Source organism: Leptonotus elevatus, chromosome 14 (genome assembly GCF_054856555.1).
Source record: "Leptonotus elevatus isolate MCC_2025b chromosome 14, RoL_Lele_1.0, whole genome shotgun sequence".
NCBI lineage: Eukaryota > Metazoa > Chordata > Actinopteri > Syngnathiformes > Syngnathidae > Leptonotus > Leptonotus elevatus.
In genome coordinates, this window is record NC_141252.1 from 5,870,671 (window position 1) to 5,887,636 (window position 16,966).

The window sequence follows — 16,966 nt, forward strand, 5'->3', positions numbered from 1 at the left end:
ATCAGTCCAACGGGCTGTCCAGTTGTCTGTCCGTCCATCCAAGAACCCGCTGTCCATCCATCACAGTATTCTTTCATCCACTCATCTGTCATTCAGCAATCTGTTTCTGCAGCGGTTCATTCAACTTAATGTGCAGCACATCCGGCCATACAACTTTTCGTCTCTGTCTATCTGTCCTTGTGTCCAATCTGTCCATCTGTCTGTCTGTGTCCATCCATTCTTCTGTCCATCCAATAGTCTGTCATCTATTTACCTTTTCAGCCATTTCCATCTGTCCATCCATCCGTCCAACCATCCATCCGCCGATCCATCCAATAGTCTGTCATCTATTCACCTTTTTATCCATTCATCCGCCCATCCATTCATCCATCCGCCCGTCCATCCAACCATCCATCCAATAGTTTGTCATCTATTCACCTTTTCAGCCATTTCCATCCATCCGTCCATCCATCCACCCGTCCATCCATCCATTCGCCCATCCATCCGCCCACCCATCCATCCATCCATCCATCCAATCTACTGTCCATCCGTCCAAGCATTCTTTCAATCACCCGCCCATCCAACCATCATCTGGCCAACCAGCCAGTTCATCCATTTTCCTGACCACCAAGAGTTGCATCTTTCTGCTGAAATGCAAAGCACCACCTTCACTCTGTATCATTTGACGTCCACTCATCCGTCCGACAACCCATCTGTCCATCCGTTCATTTTTACGAGCGCATTCTCACAACCCGAATGTCCGCATAAAATCTCAATGCTGGGTGATTTACAAGACATCGTCGGCCAGAGAAAGATACTTTCCCCTTTTCCAATGCGAGGCAGACGTGCGCCAAACTATCACAACAGAAGGATGATGTGTGAAAGTCGCAGATTATTTACAGCTGTTGGCTCCACTTGTCGGGTTTGAATAAGCACTCCTGAGCAGGACCATGTTGACGGACGAGCCATTAAGGCTTGGAAGCGCTCGGGATGAAGAACGCTATGAGCAGTACCCTCTGTCCTACTTTCATGTCGTTATTCATTTTCATTGAATTATTTCATATCTCAGTCAACCTGACAGGTGGGATTTTTTTTTTTTGCTTTAGCCTCTGGGCCGAACCCTGGTGCCATGCAGAGAATTGGAAGTGGTGCAAATGAGCAAATACTTTGTTTCTGTACTTAAGTCAATTCTTTAAATAAGGTGCGCGGGGCCTTAAGACTCAAGTTTAATTCGTTCTGTGGTCACACTCGTAACTGAAAACATTCAAATCTCAAATCATCTTTTCCATTGAAATGGATGGAAATGCCATTAATCAGTTCCAGCCTTTCCCCCAAAAAATAAAATGTAAATTTTTATTAATGAGGAAAAATAACGCTGCATAACATTGCGCTTCATAAGAACATAATCATTTCATAATTCAATAGAATGACAAAGAATTCAACTGTTTTTGTCACTGCATTGATGATGCTTCTTCTGGTGTTCCCGCCTTGGCCACCTGGTGGCAGTATAACACACAAATATATTGTTCAATGAGGCGTTAATATGATTTTCACTAGATTTCTAAGCAGTCCTTGTCTCTGAATAGTAAAGCCAATCATATTGCAGTGGGGCAAGTCCTGCCTAGAACTCAAGTAGAATTCATAACACCTCAACTCTGAGCTTATCAGTGCAGAACTACAGTAATACTAGTTGCTCTGCGAAGAGGATAAAGAATTTAAGCCTGACTACTGTTATTTCCTGTCTCGATGTTTGCTGAACCAATTGGTTGTTGCTTAAAGGGTAAAAGCAGTGCAGCATGACTTCTAATTAGCATTAGAATTATCGCGGAATGCAATAAATAACTTTAAGCTAATTTATTTTTATTTATTAATGCATTCATTTTATTATATATATTAGGGGTGTCAGGCAATTACATTTTTTAATCGTAATTAATCGCATGACTTCAAGAGTTAACTCACGATTAATTGCAAATTTTATATCTGTTCTAAATGTACAATAAAATCTACAATATTTTTTTTTCTAAGTTTCATATTGTTAACATAAAAGTGGAAAAAAAATTAAATAGAAATATGGCTGCATCTTTTAGTCATTGATACAGTAATTCCATAATAATTCAGAAAATTGAGTTAAAAACTTACCATATTGAGTTGTGATGGCATAGTTGCATTTGTAAGACGTAGGTGACAGCTCAGTGCATTTTTCTTTTAATATTAAGAGCTATCCAATCTTTAACACGAAGTAACTTGTAAAATTCTGCACATTTTTAAAATTGAGAAAAAGAGTTGAATCTTTTACCACAATATTTCTTTAAACAAGTATTTGTACTTCTGCTCAGGTAAAGAGTACCTTTGCCACAATTGGCATGCTATACACTTAGTGACGTTTTTGGCAAAAGATTGTCCTATTGGACGTCTTTACCAAAACTATTTCTTCCATGCTTATTTTTAGTGGTTCACACCTCGTTTTTCACTTTCAAGTCACAAAGTTCGCAGCATGCCGGCAGACCTCAGAGTCCACTGCCCCTCACATTCAGATTCCCCCCCAAAAAACGCTCCCTGCGTGATTTCATATTGGAAACGGAATGAAAAACAGATGAAACGTGAAATAATCCAACGCTCGCTCTGGCCGATGTCAGAAATTAGAGACGTTATAAACGTTTGGGCCGAAATGTTTTGACTGAAGGGAAGGCAATTTAACACATCGCTGACATGTACGAGCAAACAATGAGACGTAATCAAACCTTGTTATTGTAACACAAAGCAGAGGGCGCCGCCGATGCTTTACGGGATGAATCAGATGTGACGTCAGCGCAGAAGCGCCAAAGACAAGCATTTTTCAGAGCAGCAGATGTAAAAGCCCTGATAAGACGTCACATAAAAGTGATGGAGCTATTTGTTATGGCCCGATAAGTAAAATGCTGGCATGTCACACGGGGAACTGCTGCGGCTTGCCCTCATCAAACAGGATACTGGTGTTAGACGAATGTCTTACATTCTGATAACGTTCTAAAGTTAGACGATATAATGAAACGTTAATACGGATATTACATGGTATTTTGCATATTTTAACGACATTCTGGAATAAAGCAGATCAAGTGGAAATGAAATACACTTGAAGGGAAAAAAGTGATTTTGACCAATACATTTTGTCTTTCGATTTGAGGGGGGGGGGGGGGGGGTGAATGGCACCGCCACCTCCAAACCGAGGATTGTGAAGATGTCCCCAATATTTATGGACCAGACCTTTTAAGAACCCATTAAGCACCCTACAAAAAAAAAAGTCATCAGGACTACATTTTTGAAGCAAGTTCAATTGGCAGGTCTTGGTGTTAATGTGATGTCGTGTTAAATTTGGTGTTAGAATTATTCAGGACCGATGCTGATACTCATTATTAGTAGGCAAGGAGGCCGGTATTCTTTTGCAGTAAAAGAAAAATGATTAGCATCCAATGTAAACAAAATTAAGCATGTTTTTTTAAAAACATTTCTTTTAATTTAAACATACAGAAAATAAACAGCTTTGTTTGACAATTTGAACACAAAAGTAAATACTTCTCTATAGTAAATAAAGTTTTAATTTTAACAAAAGCAAAAAGTGTCAGCAGCATCTCTTGTAAAGTTTGTAAAAGTTTTCAAAAGATGTTCGCAAATAGTGAAAAACTGTCTGTGAACATATTGGCAACATTTTACAAAACCTGATGAAAATCTTTTTATTTTTATTTTAATTTAGCTAAAGTTTGCCGCTCAGAGAGATAGCAGCTTTTTCGGCCTTCAGATTTGTAAAAAAAAAAAAGAGTCAAATATCTACATTGCATTAAAAAGTAATTTTTCTGATCCACAGCATCTCCTAGACTAACTGTCACCAGGGAGTCATGGGAATTTTTTTTTAAAGTAAATTTTTTTTCGGTGAACTTTTGGAGATTCTTTTCAAGTGATGCAACTCTGTCGCAGCCAGCAAAGGGAGGAGAGAGAACCTAAAAGAAAAAAGTAAGGGTGGGGGGACTCGCTTCAGAATGCACCTCCGTCGTTGTAGCTTTGAATCGGGCGGCTTCACCTCCACGCGACTGTCACTAAACCTCTCACCTGTACCTTTTTGTCCCGCCCAGTTTAATTTGCGTTTGCAAGGCTTGGCCTGTAATCCATCCTCTGCGACGTGCAAGTCGTGCTCAGACGAGACAGGAGGGGTATAAAAAAAAAAAAAACGGACAAGAAAAGTTTACGGACGGGTCGGAGAAACTATTTTAATCCCTGTAATGGAATTGGCATGTAAACTCAAGAGGCTGGAAGTAAACAGAGGGAAAATGGATAGGGATGGATGTGCTTTCCAGGGGAAAATCTGTGTTGAAACTCACGGTTCGTAACCCCTCCTTCGCCTCTCCCTCCCAGAGCGAGCAGACCACAAGATACTTTAAAACCTTTTCCGGACCATCTCTTGTAAGCGCATTTCCCAGTTTGGATAAACACGGCAACCTTCTGGCCACAAAGAATATTTATGCTCAAACTTGAGGTTTGTTTTTAAAGTAACAGTAAGAGAAAAAAATGCTTTGCTCATGAGCTCCCCCTGCTGTCATGAATTGTAATACACTTGCAAGCCGCTGTTGTAAACATGCATTTTGTTGACAAGCTAATGTAGGATATTGTCTCATTTGCAGTATAATGCTAATGAACTATAGTCTCTTAGCTAACATCACAGCCTGTTTTGAATAATCCATCCGTCCAATTCTGCCCCCAAAAGGTTTTGTGATTTGAAAATACGAGCCCAAAAGAAATCATTGCAAAAACTTTTTACACCAGTAATGTGACTGTAACTTGTGCAATTCATTGAGAAAAAAAATCTTTTCAATGGGAGGTAAATAGAAACTGATATAATGGGGTTGCACAAGTGTGCACACCCTCAGTATGTGGCTGTGTTCAGAATTAACCAATTACATTCAAACTCGTGTATAATGGGTTGAGGGCTGCTAATGAAAGTGTGTTAACTTGTGGATATTTGATATTTATCTATAGCAGTTGGTGGCAGTGAATTAATCGAGTGTCTGATTAAACCCAACTCAGCCTGTTCCACAAGTTACAGGACACATTAACTCATTCACTCCCAGCCATTTTCACTGAAGCAACCACCTTCACTCACGGCTGTTTTACTGGATTTTGACTGATTTTGCAAGGCCTACAGAATATTGTGTTCAATTGCTATAAATACATGGAACATACCAAAAGAAAGATTAGAGTCTTTCTATCTGTTTACGTTTTGCAGCAATTAGCATTAGAATATAACTAAGTTTCATCATTATTCACAAATCTTGTTTAAAACAGTGGGGGGAGGGGGCAGCTTGTTTGCAACATGGCCCTGGTTGATCTCTTATACTCTGCTGCCACCTGCTGGCCGTTTTTGTAATAGCTACCATTGCTTCTAGCATTCTCTTCAGTTCAGCCTTTTGTATGCCCTAGCATAAAAAAAAACATTAAAAAAAACATAAATATGTCTTTGGGAGCATGGTACTATTTAAAATATAACGCATTTCTACGTTTTTGGGAGCATATGAGTTAATGGTGGAAAATATTTTTGTAGATCACAAAAAACAGATATTTGGCAGGGGTGTGTACACTTTTTATGGCCACTGTTGATCGTATTTACAATGAAGAGCGGCAGTATTTGTCAGGTGGTCATCTCATGCGACACCATGGCTTTCAGGTGGAGTGGGGGGGGGGTGATGGTGGGACCCATTAGAAGGAGCGGGCATCACCGGCACTCGGCGGCTACGAGTTTACCAAGAGAGTGATGCTGCTTTAATGTCTTTCCATGCGCTTCTTGTGCTGCTGCGAACTTGCTCCCTGCCAGATATTATCAGCAGGCGCTTGGTCAAGTGGTGGTGGTGGTAGTAGTGCGAGGCTCCTTTTTTTAGGTCTTCCTTTGGTTTCAACACTGTCCAGACGCAGCCCGAGTGGGCCAAAGGCAGTGGGGGGGATACTTTGTCAATGGATTAAAAAGCTTTTTTATCACCATGTGGATTGTCACTTGACACTCGAAGATAATGTCGTCATCGGAGCGAGGGGGTGGGAGGAGGGGGGTAGTTGCTTGACCACCACCACCAGAACTGATGTAGGATACCATATTGTCTTATTTTTGATGCTATTACAATTGTTGCTAACAAGCTATACCCTCTTTTCGCCCGCTCTTTATTTCTGGCCAAAATATTCTGGAGCCAAAAAATATTAAGAACAGTAATGATTATTTTTACCAAAATGTAAAATTAAATAAATCCAAGTTTAAGTGTAATATTTGCCTGAAAACTAGTTGGCCATTTCTGCCCATATTCCTCAGTAACAGCAATTTATATAGCTAGACAAAATATTCAGTAATTTCATCCAAAACATGACTTCTTGTGTTCGCTGTTTATAAACGCAACATGACGATTCTGTTTTTGCTATTGTGATTTGCATTTGTTAAATAAAATTGATCCACAATTTCCATTCTGCAACTCACCGAACATGCATTGTTTTGGAATGTGGGCGGAAGCCGGGGCACACAAAACAAAATAAACAAACTTGATAGATAGCCGAATCGTGGGACCGCTTGACAACCTTAACTAACCCTGTAAAGGAAAGCCGTTCAATTGCCTTGACGCAGTAAATCATCAAACTGCAAAGTGAGACATCAACACAACATTTTTACACAGCAGTCAGAACATCGATTATAATTCTCAACACACCACCCGTGTATAACATTTAGACCCCCCCCCCCAGCTATTGCGCCATTTCAGTGGATTATCAACAGCACTCTTAAACGTTCTCCGAGTGTCGACAGTACTGTATTTTTTTCAACCGTGACATTTAATACGGCGAGTAAATCACTCCAGAGACCTGTTATTCAGCCAAGAATGCAATTACATACTTTCAAATAAAAACTTGAAAGGGCCCAACAAGTTTTAAAACGCAGTGTGCGCTCGCGGGACGGCGGGCCAGGAATTCCAAGCAGTTGGAATATGCTAACATCCCTTGTGTGGGCAAAGGGGGAGTGAGGAGGGGGAGTGTGTTTGAAAGGAGACTAAACTAAAATGCCTGGTGACGGCCTATAACTTTTGAAGTTAGCAGGGAGGCTCTCCATATTAGCTTGGAGGCAAGTGAGGGTAACATGGAGGCGAGCGGATTTAACACGAAGGTTAATATCACAAGGGTTCACCATGTTAGCACACGGGCTAGCAAAATCAATACAACAGAGTCCGGTGTTAGCACAGGCTCTGATAAATGTAGCTATCAAAGTTAGCATAGAAATTTGCCATGTTAGCACAGAGGCTAGCACAGAAGTTGTCAACGTTAGCATGCAGGCTTGCCAGGTTAGCAAGGACTCTAATGAAGTTCGTCCGGATTCTTGAGAAGTTAGCATGTGTCCACCTTGTTAGCGTGCAGGTTAGTAACGTTAATGTGCAGCACATGAACACACAGGCTAGTGAAGTTAGCACGTTGGCCAGAAAAATTAGCAGGCAGGCTCACCATGTTAGCTCAGAGGTTGCGGTCTGTGTATCTGCTCAGAACAATCTCTTCCTCACCAGAAATAAACTATAAAAACAACAAGGTGTAAAAGCAATTGACTCGCTCCTGACGTAATACTTCAAGGCGCATTCTGAAATTTAACTCCCCGCGGGCCATTTCCTGAGATTTTGGCAGCGGACATCTGATTAGCTCACCCCTCAAAGATCCAGGAATGCTGTCACCCAGGTTTTAAGAATCGGTCGCTGCTCCGACGTGTCGCCTGTACACATGGAAAAATGCTTAAAGCAGTTGCCGCCTCTGGGTTGCACCCTGGACCGCATCTTTAAAGAACATACCACTTTGAAGAGAAGAACCCGAGGGCGAGCGGCATGCAATTGCCTGAGCAGGAACGGTTGGCATCGAAGCCACGGTCAAAGTAACCTGGCAAAGCTGAGGAGTTCACAGGCCTGTTGTAATACTAAATTTCAATCAGAATGACAAATCATTTGATTGGCCAAGTGTGTAAAAAGGAATTTTACAGTATGAGTTACACTCGTATTGCGGAAACAACTATGACAAACCAACAATACAGTAATACTGTCACAAGTAGCACTGTGGAATCGTGAGTCAATTGTTTTGGGAATTGACGGCAAGAGGGAAGAAACTATTGCAATGTCTGTTGGTTTTACTGGAGTGACCCGGGTGTTGAGGGTCCATGAGGATTTTGCCTGCCCGTGTCTTGGTTCCGTGCTTCCTCAGCAGCCGCAGGAAGTACGTCCTCTGCTGGGCCTTTTTTCAGTAAGGTGCTGATGATAGCAACAACAGTAGGAAATACATTAGAAAGAAAAGGCTAGGTCGCTACTGAGCCATTCAGACACAAATACTACTTAAAGATTTTTGTGTAGCTACCCGACGACAACAATAATAACAAGGACAAAGAGAAGCGGATATCTTAGCAGGCTTAGAATGAGGATTTTGGCCAACTGATGGGAAGCTCGTAAAAATGCTGAGTCATGTTACCTGTGCTACCAAATCAATCCACTACGCAAAAAGCCGGGGCAGCTGGACTACACCACCCCACCCCCACCCCTTTTTATTTTTTTTGAACTGGAAACAGATCTGTCTAACTAGAGCCACATTTCCCCCTGCGCGCCGGTGCGGCCCCTGGGGGATCCATTTGTGACATGACACAAATTTTCCGCTGACAGCGAAATGAATAAATAAGCAAACAATTCCGAAAAAAGGGGTTTATGGCTGATTGTGTGTATTCCTGCTCACGAGCAAATACCCTCGAGGATTCTGCCTGGCCAGGGTAAGCGGAGCAAATGGTACCACTAACAATGGATATTCTTTTCCGGCAAACGTCGTGGAGAATATAAGCCGAAGTAACCGTTAGTGTGTTTATTTAGGATCCGGTGTCACTTTATTATTCTGGGAGAAAATTACTCAATTGGTCATGTTAACACGTTGGATGTTGTGCACCCGCGCATGTCGAAAATCATGGATTTTTTTTATTTATTTTTTGTTAAACACGTCACTTTATTGTTGTTTTTGGTTTGGCTCACTTTTAATTGTTTCTGAGGGGAATGTTTGGTTTATCCGGGTGAACAAAAAAACGTGTTCTTCCTCATGATTTTTTTTTCTCCCCTATGGAGTAACCAACATCTTGACTTCCGTCCCAAGGAAGAACCCCCAGAGACGCCTCCGCTTTGCCATGACGACCGCTCAAACATGCCGTTGGTTGGCATCAGATCTGCTGCCAAAATGTGTTTCCTCGCTCTGCTGTTTCCCCTCAAGTACCTTGTGCCCCACCCTCGGGGAGCCTCGTGATCGGCAGGGGAATCGGCGCGGGGAATAACAGGGAAACTAGGGCAACACAGTGGTTTATCCTTATTCCCATCTGTCTTTGGTAGCAGCTGTGTTTAGAAATTGTAAAATAGGGAATGGAACAGAGTGTGTGCATAGATTGCCATGCAGTGTTACCATTTCCTCCACCAACGAAACAACAAGCACATTTACTAGGCGACGGGCCAGATTGCACTTTGATACGTGGTGGTCCAAAGCTTCTCCGAGCACTCGTAGGAACGTCGTTCAAATAGGATGTTTCTGTTTTGTGGCACGGGATGATCGAGGTCCGACTGTTTAAAGTATTCCCCACTAACAAGCTTTAATATTTCCCAATGCGGGAGTATGGGCCGGGACGGGGGGGGTGTCATTTTAAGGTTTACTGGTGAGAATAAGGTTTTGGGGTTACAAGTTAGGATTAGTGGTTTGCAGTTTGGTTCAAATTAGTTTAAAATTTGATCTATAGGTTAGGTTTGCAGGTTTGGATTAAGGGGTTGGTTTAGGGGTCATTGTTAAGCGGTTAGGATTAGTTCAGTGTAGGGATTAGGGTTCGGTTTACAGGTTAGGGTGTAGGGATAGAAGGGAATTATGGTTAGGGTATTGATAAGGTTAACAGGTTAGGATTATGATTAGCGGCTAGTAGGTTTAAAGTTTTGGGTTTACAATTTGGGTTAGGGGTTATGGTTATGTTAAGGGTCACACAGATCGTTCGCATTTATGTTTAGGGGTTCGGTTTCGTGAGAATGGTATTACTTGAACTCCGTAGTGGGAATCCAGCCTAAGACTAATTGAGGCGAGGATTGGTGGCTCATAAAATGTCGGCAGTCAAGGTTCTCCCGACTGTGGCACTTTACTCCGACCATCTCCTGGAGGAAAGGTTTGCATTTTGTGAATCCAATGCGTTACTTTCCCAAGGAAATCCAACTGAATTGTCAGTTGGTAGTTCAGCTGGAGATGACTGACCAAAAGAACAACAAACACGTACAGAAGCTGCCTCACCTCCTCCCCAGAACAAGCATGACATCAGCCGACAGCCGCTCCGCTGTTTACGCGCTTTTATTTTCAGGGCTCCATTAGGCTTGTTTCTGTGGTGCTTTTAGTCGCTCGGGAGGAAGAGCGCAGCGCAAGCGCAAGCAGCCGTTGTTAATATTGCCTGCATCTGCTGAAAACCAAATAACAGCGGGTGGTCACCTTTCATCATAGAATAACGGGAATCGGGGGCAGGGATAGTGGGATTGAGGAGAGGTGGGGGTGTTGTAAGGTGAAACCGTACAATGTATGCACGTCCGTGACATCGGCGCCTAAATTCGGCCCTGTGTCCAGTGAGAGGAAACCATCAGGAAAAATGCTCATGCCACATACCGGGAACGTTGGGTTTCTAGACCTTAGCGGTGGGATCATACCAGATATCGACAATCCTGATCACGACCTTGGTATCGATACCAGTGCAATGATGATGAATTTCCAGGATGGCCGCACCTCTGAAACCAGACTTCACCTGCGTGAGGTTCGGAAATTGATAAAAGGTTCAGAACGTAGTAGCAAAGTGGGGCTTAAGATTGGGTGCCATGTAACTGCATGTATTTATCATCTTGCACCAAATGTTGACGAGACTTGATGGATGTTGGAATGAGCTAATATCTGAGGAAAACCACAACTTCTGTAAAAACAAGTATCCAAAGATAATCATCACTGCTATATAAATCCGTCAGATATTACTGCAAGTCATAAAACTTTAACTCACTCTCCTGCAAAAATGATGAAACTGGAGTTAGTCTAGTTCTCTGTGGTTACATTATTATGAGCGATATGTCGTTACTTGCTATCAGATCCGTGTCTCTATTTCAGTCTGGACAGTACTCGTCCAGACACCACATGCACCACCGCATACGGGGGGGGGGGGGGGGGGGGGCACTGTGTCCCGACTCTGACGGAGCGGAGGTGGCCAGAACGTAGTCGGCATCCGCCAGCCGTCGCTTGGCCGTCATTTTGTCATTAAATACTGAAAAATCCTACTCGCGTAACTATTTGATGAATGCCTTCATACCTGTACTTGAGTCCATTTTTTTCTCAAGTAACAGTACTCGTCTGATTTAAGTTCCTTTCTGTTAAAGGTCAAGAATATTAGCTTGAACAAAAAAAACGTGGTAGTTATGTTTAATTGGCAAAAGCTCATCGGCTAGAGAATGAGAAGGGTTTTGGGGGGTGGTCAGTGCGGGCTGTGTGTGTGTTGGGGAGGCGGGTGTTTTTTGTAGTGCTATCTCGCAGCTGTTTGACTCGGGACGGCGAGGTCTCCCGGCATAAATTTCACTGATATCACCTCCATCAGAGGCCCATAAACCTGATTTATTATAAATAGAACTCTCGTGTGTTTACGGCACACATTCTTGAGTCCGCAACATCGTTCAAAGTGAGCATTTGCAGGTGCTCTGGCTCGGCCTCCGTCGGGCAGGAGGAACAAGGAAGGAGAGACGGGGCAGTGGGAGAAAAAGGGCGCAGGATAAACGATGAAGGTGATGAGCTTGGGAAAACATGGCAGCTATTACGACAAGGGTTTTACTGAGCATCAAAGTATTTACTGAAGTTTATAAATGCAGTCATTCTCAAGGCACGCTCCCTAATCATAAATATGCAGGTGGTATTCCAGCAAGGCTACAGATGCAACATTCTCTCTATCTTGGGTTAAGGTTTCAGGTTAGGACTAGAGTTAAGGGTTTGGTTTAGGGTTTACATACTGTATCTTTGGGCTATGGTGTCGGTTGGCGAGGCAGAAGCCTTGTTTTACAAAGAAAGATTATGGTCCGTTTGAACCAATGTTGGCTCTAATTCCAGAAGCTGTGTTTGGCGTGAACTCAGCAGGAACAGGCGCACCTTAGTCAAGGCAAGTGGAGGGAATTATTAACCGTTCCAAATACTAGTCAGTGTTGGCGCAACTTACAGACTATTTTTTAACTTGATGAGAGAATTCTCTCGTTGAGTTAAAAAAAAATACTATACATTGTGTTGTGGTAGCAGAAGTGAGCGAGGGTCATAAATGTGGCCAAGTAAAACCGAGATCTTGGCTATATGATGAGGATCATTAGACACTAAACAATACAAATCTGTGACTGACATGATATCCAGTGAGTTAGCTTCACTCACAGCGTGTGTATTTTGCTAAGTATGTTATTATTTTTGCTATAAAAAGCCATTCCTTAATGTTGTTTCAGCTGTTTTATAGCCTCTGATAGGTTTCTTTTCACAAAAGCTTGTTTTCTTCGTTTTTTTTTTTTTTTGGAGAAGCGGCGGAATTTCGTAAAACTTACTTATGTTCTACTGCTGATTAGTGACAAACGGGGGTTTGGCTGAACAGTGAAACGGTTTTCTCTGAGTAATGCTGTTGTTCTTTCTGTTTATTTATTTGGCCTTATTGGACATTTTGTAGCTTTTCACTGATTTGCACATTAAACAGCGTGACAAACACATTTCCTTTTTTGAGACTTTCCCTGTGTCGTATTTCAGGAAAACTAATAAATAATAGATGTCCAAACCAGCCCTAAACACTTGTGAGTGGAACTGGCAGCTTTGTGTCATAACAGCATTAAAGCTTGCTAAATGTCCTTCTCAAACAGCTGTTAGAAAAAAAAGTGGTTAGTGGTTAGCGAGTATATTGATCTGCAGTGACCTTTTTTTGCCACCATGTAAAAAATAAATCTTTAACCATAGTCTTGCGCAATTGTTCCAGAAGCACCTGCTATGACATGCAACGTGGCTAGAATTGGTATTTACTTACAAGGGATAACACACACGCACACTCACACACACACACACACAAAGACCATCATGTAAACAAATACCCACAATCGTCCACAATCTGGCTTGTGTTTGCTTTCTGGCTTTTTTTTTTTCTTACGCAGGGTGGAAATATTTAGCCCTGATGAAACCTGCATCTGGACGACCACAACCCCTCAAATCAAATAAACCAGGGAGCTCTATTCTTTGCTCTTTTTTCCCCACTCCCTCTTCCATAAAACCCATCAAGAGGAATGCTGGTAATCCATGTCAACTCCTCCATCATGTCTCTCATTACCAGCCATATTGTTCCCATTAGGCCTCAATATCCTCAGCTCCTATCAAGGGAACGGAACAAAAAGTTCAGCCTTTAGGGGTACAATGCCTTGTCACTGGGCTCGTATTGTCAAACTGCTTAGCTATCCTTTTGAAATGGGGCGCGTGGTTGCAGACGACAGCTCCTACTGTACCCTGGTTTCTGGTCGTGTTGGGTTTGCACCATCATAAATATTGTGGCGTTACCCTAGAAACTGAACATTTACCACAATTGCTTCTTTTATCTCCTTAATATAAGAAGCAAATGATTTGTCCCTTTGGGTAGAGTGATATCGATAACTCCTTCTGGGTCAGATATGTTCTTCAACCTTTTCAGAGAGTCTGGTACCCAAAAAAAAAAAAAGTAGCTCTCTTCAATATTTGCAATCCACAGACACACACGCTCAGATATGGGTTTGGCCACCAAAGCTTTTGGTCAACGTTAAGGAAATATCGAGTTAATTGCAGGGCTGGACGGGACGTGAACCTTTGCTGCCACATGAACGTGAGTCGGCCTTGCATGTGCAGCGGCCCTGACCTCCTCACCACTTCACTCCGGTGACTTTGAGCCGCTGCCTGCATTTTGCATCGGAACTTGGAACAACAGGGAGTTTCATGGTGTGGTTTTGGGAAAATCCCCAGATAGTCCTCTGATGTGGAAGCTGTCATATCGTATTTTAAGCCTCCGAGGCACATAGGCCTTGCTCGCTGTTATGGCGATCTGTCACGTACGACGTCGATGCCGTTTTATGGTAAATGTTGGTACGATCCATCTTTTGGAAACAAGCCCGCCACGCCTCGGCCATTCAAAACGTGGGTTAGTGCATTGTCCTGTGCTTCAGCAGGCTCTAAGCAAGATAAGGGGATCACTGATTTTATTTTTTTTTGTGAAGAGCGACCTAGCAGTTCTTGAGAGACAAGGGTTCAAAGGAAGGCGGGCCACATCTCTTTTGCGGAAAATGTCGAAATATGGCAGGCTGTAGCTTTCAAACCCCTGCTCTGATTGACCTGAAACTTGAGATTTTGTTTTGTGCCATCGCTATCAAAAAGTAACAGCAAGTTTCATTACAATCAATATCTGCTTGGTTTAAGTTTTCTTATTTTGGGGGTGATTTGGCATGGAGTGACCCTCAAGGTTCAAGGGTGAGGTGGTCTAATCCTAACAACGTCAGTTCAGAGGGGCAAACCCACTATGGAATCTGCACCAAGCAGCCCTCACACATGCCCACACGACTCTTCCCACATCTGGATTGACATGGCAAAGCTCTTAAGATCTTGAGTAACTGTGGCTTGGCATTTTATTTTGAAAGTTACCACATGTGTCTCTTCTAATGGAACCACACCACTTGATCTGGTTTTAGAGTGGCCCGGCTACAATTTCAGGCACGCTCATACACGGAAACCTACGAAATAAATAAGAAGTGCATTGACAACATTGTAATTTTGCGACAGTTCGAGACAAATTGGGCAAAAAAGTGACATTTTTGGGTGAGTCCAGGACCTCTGGAATGTGGTGTGGAAGATTTGCAGGACATTTTGGGCCAAAAAAGGTCAGTGGCAGCCACATGAGTAACTTTGTAAAAGGTCTGAACCTGACAAGAAAAAAAAAGGTGCATCCACTGTCGCTCGTGTGCGTATGGAAGGTTTCCCCGACATCCTGGCATAAACAAGTGGCATTGGCAGGAACTTCTCAAATTCTTGGTTTGCACCAGGCCTTGACCTGACCAAATGGCCCACCAAAAAATATGCCAAAACGAACAAAAAGGCGGCAACTCTAAAATCCAATTTGGTTGAAAAAGGTTATTTTGCCGAAGTGCTTTTTTTTTTTTCTTCTTTTTTTTTTGCGCCTTCTGAGTCGCAGCAATTGTGTGGAAACCTTCCCAGACCCTCCGGCCCCAAATAAGGGCTGCAGTAAACCTGACGATTGAAGATTTTGCAAAGGTCTTACCAAATCGGTACATTTGAGGGACTGTTCCTACGAGGGGGGAGAAGACCCGAGCCTCTCACAGGAGTGCGGAGGAGAAATTAGCTTTAGTGTGTGAACGAGTGCTTGTTTATTGACTTGAAGTGTGCGTGTGCGGCAGTGGTGGTCGTGGTGCGGGGCGCCGGGAGTAAACTTTATTAACCTGGCCTGCCTTGAATGAAAGACACCTGCTGTTGGCACTTAGGCTGTCATTACTGCTGTAGAGAACTGCAGGGAGGGCCCTGGCCATGCCCAATCCCACCTGCCGCTCCTTTGTCCCGCCGTCCTTCAGCCAACAATCAAGTGCCACGATGTTTACAATGAGATTGCTTCTCGTCGGGCTATCGTTGCTACGATGACAAAACTTCACTTGTCAGCAATCAAAATGACAAAGCGGAAACCAACTGACTCCGGTTTAGCCCCCTTTTGTCCGCCGGTATGAACAGGGGCGCTGCCCTCGATTGACTTCTTTTTTTTTTCTTTTTTTTTTGGGGACGTTGCCACCGGTGCAGCAGGCGTCGTCGAAAGAATGAAACGGACTATACAATGCGGACAAAAAAGCAGCAGCTCTCTGGACGGATAAGGAGCGCAGATGGGGAGTCATTGTCAGCTTGAAGTGAGTCCGGTTGGACGCAGCAGATAAGCGCTGCCCTCCTGATTTCACTCACATCCCTGTCAGCCAGGAATTCACGCTCGCTACTTCCTGTCACTTACAGACGCTCGGTTGAAGGGCAGCTGTGGGAAGCGAAGGGATTATCCCAATTAAATGCAATTTAGATCCTATTCTACCAGAAGTGAAAATCTCTGATACTGGAAACAGACATAAGACATAAGATCCTTTAATGTCAACAATATTTCAGTGGAGCAACAGAAAAATTAAGGCTAGTGTTAGAGTTTTTTTTTTTTGGTCTCAACTTCTAGTATTTCGAGACCCAAAAAATGAGAACTCAAATTCAAGAGAGGAGTATTTTCAACCATTTACTCGGGTCCGAATCTGTCCAAGTTGTTGAAGTTGCTGCTATTACCCGTTTTTGGGCCAGCAGTTCTCGAAACCCATATCCATACCAGGGACCCACAAGGCTAAATAAACCCCATTAGTTTTTGTTGTTGTTGTTTTTTTGTTGTTTTTTTGCTATTTTGTCAGATTCAAACATTTCCAATTTTCTCATCTTGCAGCATTTTTGAGCCCGAGGTCCGGGAAACCTTCCACAGCCACGCCAAGGAACCATGAACTCACCTGAATGAAGGGGTTTTGGTAAATGGACTGCTTTAACTACACCATATGGTGCCCAAATTTTTACAATTTACAATTTTTGCTTGTCATAAAATGAACATTTGGGGATATTGTAATTCTGGTCCCAGGAAGTCTGGGAAAACTTCCACATCCACACCAGAGACCCCAGACGAACCCAGGAAAAAAAAAATAGTACCTTTTTTCCAAGAGGTTGCTCATTTTACCGTTCTGTGAATTTTTCAACTTTGCCACTACCCTTTTTTCCCAAAGTCTGGGAAACCTTCTGCAGAAACACCAGGGAACTGTGGACACACCTGGAGGGTTAATGATTTTGGGCCAATTTGTCCGGTCTGGACCTGTCAAGAAATTACAATTTACTGAATCTGCTA

General features: G+C 42.9%; 1 long non-coding RNA gene across 1 annotated transcript in view; it reads left to right on the forward strand.

The window, feature by feature from the left end:
- LOC147162745 (uncharacterized) overlaps positions 1-16,635 on the forward strand; it is a 44,808-nt gene extending 28,173 nt beyond the window's left edge. Inside the window, exon 5 of the long non-coding RNA XR_015097085.1 lies at positions 16,520-16,635. This is a non-coding gene — a long non-coding RNA (uncharacterized LOC147162745). The remainder of the gene's footprint in view (positions 1-16,519) is intronic.
- Positions 16,636-16,966: the final 331 nt, after the last annotated feature.